Source organism: Nicotiana tabacum, chromosome 13 (genome assembly GCF_000715075.1).
Source record: "Nicotiana tabacum cultivar K326 chromosome 13, ASM71507v2, whole genome shotgun sequence".
NCBI classification, from domain to species: domain Eukaryota; kingdom Viridiplantae; phylum Streptophyta; class Magnoliopsida; order Solanales; family Solanaceae; genus Nicotiana; species Nicotiana tabacum.
In genome coordinates this window covers 116,450,079-116,453,358 of record NC_134092.1, presented here as the reverse complement: position 1 = coordinate 116,453,358, position 3,280 = coordinate 116,450,079, and the positions used below count along the sequence as shown (strand labels likewise).

At 33.7% G+C, this 3,280-nt stretch overlaps 1 long non-coding RNA gene across 1 annotated transcript; it reads left to right on the top strand.

The window, feature by feature from the left end:
• The first annotated feature begins 458 nt into the window (after positions 1–458).
• LOC107810465 (uncharacterized) lies at positions 459–1,591 on the top strand. Its single transcript, XR_001653663.2, has 3 exons — positions 459–761; positions 970–1,034; positions 1,240–1,591. It is a non-coding gene; the product is annotated as an uncharacterized LOC107810465 (long non-coding RNA).
• The last annotated feature ends 1,689 nt before the right edge of the window (positions 1,592–3,280 follow it).

Here is a 3,280-nt window from a genome sequence, read left to right as displayed (position 1 = left end):
AAATAATTTTAAACCGTCCGTGCATAAATAGATTTTACTAAACATTACCTTGGAAAATTTGAAAAGTAACTTAGCACCACTCTCGGCTCATGAAACAAATACAAACGCAAATAAAATTCAACTAAAAATGGTATATAACCATCAAAATACGACAAGTTAAAGACACAAAAAAATAGGGGTTGGATAAATTTGTAGCACAGTGTATGGGTAGCTCTGCAGAAGCACGTGAGCCAGATCAATATGTAAGATTCTGCTTTAGCCAACGCACGCCTTGTACCACATAATTTTGTTTACTATACACTCTTTCTGATGAATTTCTCATGCTATGGTTCTCACGTGATTTTCCTCCAACCAAAGTAAAGATTATCCGGCTGAGGTCTCAATTTTTTTTTGACAGTTAGTAAATATCTTAAATAATATCTATATATTTTGATTGATATTTTAAAATTTAAATCTTAGACCGATACATTGATCGATTTGGGGCACAACTTAACTTTTAGTGCATTGATTGGATTCAATTCCGCCTTCTGCACTTGTTCAAATATTTATTTGTCGTCCTACTTTGAACTATTAGGTCCTCCTAAGCCAATATCTATATATAGCAGTGGTCTTTACTCACTTCCCACCTTGAACTAAAGCAGCTTGTCATAGCATTACTGAGAGCTTACACATCAAGAAGCCAGCTGAAATCAATTCAGAAATGGGTCAGAGGAAAACTTTTGGGTTTATCTTTGTGCTTCTCATGATTTTTGCCTTAATACGTAAGTGTCGCTCAATTCGTCGGTCGCTTTTTATTTACTTTGTTCTATATCTACTAGTCACGAATTTATCATACAAATCAATCAATCTATCTAAATTAATTTGGGATGGGATATATGAATCTTATACATCCATTCCCCATTATTCTAACCTTTTTATTTTAATACTAACTGTCAACTTACCTCAACTCGTTTTCTTATTCGGACATAGAACCATTTGTGTTTGCAAAACTCACGTAGATGGAGTCAGGAGCAGAGCTGGAGCTTCGGATGCGGGTACGGACGTGCCCATTTTGGTCCAAACTCTATATTTGTCTTTAAAAGTTCATTGAATATATAATAAATTATCAATTTAGAACCTAATAACTTAGAAGGAATAGAATCTCGAACCCATTAATTTTAAATTCTGGCTCCGTCTCTGAATGAAGTTATGCTTATTTATCTCATCAATTATAGTTAAAAGTTTTTTTTATGAATGCAGAAATGGAAATGATGCCACAAGTAGAAGCAAGAGTTTGCATGTCACCTAACGAGGAAAAGCCCAAAATCATACATGATATTTGGCTTTAGACTTAAAGTCATACATATTCTTTCATATGGAACACTAATAGTACATTTTTATTAACAAAGTGGTGCACTTTTAGTCATAACATTGAGAAAATGCCTAAAAACATACATTATCTTTGGCTTTAGATTCAAAATCATACATATTCTTCCACATAGAGCACTAATAGTCTATTAATTTTAACAAAGTGATGCACTTTTAGTCATAACACTAAACACATTTTAATTTTTAACAGATATTTAAGATTTGACAAAATATTTGTTCCCTTTATTTTCTTTTTACCGAAAGAAATAAAGATGACAGATTTATCTAGATAGCAAATAGAAAATATACATAGAATTTATTTACTATTTATCTATTTACTATACGTAAAATATACATTTTACTAAGAAATGTTAAACATCGTTAATTTTTATTTGCAATGATTTTTATTTAGATAACCTCAAATGTTATCTAGATTTTTTATTATATACATAATATTTCTTAGTAAAATAGTAAATAAATTCTATGTATATTTTTTATTTGCTATCTAGATAAATCTGTCATCTTTATTTCTTTCGATAAAAAAGAAAATAAAGGGAACAAATATTTTGTCAAATCTTAGATTTCTGTTAAAAATTAAAATGTGTTTAGTGTTATGACTAAAAGTGCATACTTTGTTAAACTAAATGTACTATTAGTGCTCCATGTGAAAGAATATGTATGACTTTGAGTCTAAAGCAAATAACATGTATGGTTTTGGGCTTTTCCTCTCTCCTAGCCATGGATATCATGGTCCCTGTTGGCATGATCACAATTGTGCTCCTGTTTGCAGAAATGAAGGCTTCTCTGGTGGTGACTGTGTTGGTATCCAACGCAAATGCTATTGCACTAAGCTTTGTTAATTAATTTCTATCTCTACCATACAAAAAAGTGGAGGCATTAATGACATATGGTTGATCACTAGAACTGCTAAACAATGTCTTTGTAAGTTCAGTTAATTTGTTTCTCTTTCTTAATCATTCAATGAAGATTTTCAATTCATCTTTGCTGAATTGTTATGTCCAGGTGTTTAAAACTTGACTTGTTTTGTTGTTCTGTTTATGGGATGGACTTGCAGCTTATAGAAATTCAGACAAGGAGTTTAGTTTTAATTTGAAACTTCATTGATCCAAAAGAACAGATAAGAATATGTCTGAGCAAATAGCTCCCCTTTTTTAAATACATAAATCTACCTTTTCATACAAAACAGGAGCTGTAGTGAGACAGTCAAATGAATGTAGAATAAGTGTAATGCATCTTCCAACAGGAATATGTCTCAATTTCTGTATAACTGGATGGTCAAGTGAAGGGGAGCTTTGGAGCAACGTTAAGGTTGTTTTCGTGTGACATATACGTCACAGGTTCGAGTCGTGAAAATAACTATTAATGTTGTTTATGGCTTAGGGGCGGTACGTGTTAGTTCCAGTGAGGTTGAACATAACCTAACTTAATTATGGCAAGGGCAGGCAGGTGTTAGTTCGAGCGAGGTTGAACATAACCTAACTTACTTATGGCTGAGGGCCGGTAGGTATTAGTTCGAGCGAAGTCGAACATAACCTAACTTAATTATGGCTGGGGGTCGGTAGGTGTTAGTTCGACCAAGGTCGAATTTAACCTAAATTAATTATGGCCGAGGGGCGGTAGGTGTTAGTTCGAGCGAGGTGGACCATAACCTAACTTAATTATGGCTGAGGGCCGGTAGGTGTTAGTTCGAGCGAGGTTGAACATAACCTAACATTCAGAGGGATGCGCCGGTAAGTGTAAAGTTTATTGCCTTTATATTGTTATATTTGTTACATACTTGGAGAAATATAAAGATTTTGGGTGTTGGTAGGCGTTCCAGTTCTAGTCCCGGTCTATCTAGTCCCTTCATTGGTCGATTTGGAGAGTAGTGAGAGGTCGAGAATTGAAATAGTAACCAGGGCTTAGCCTTCAC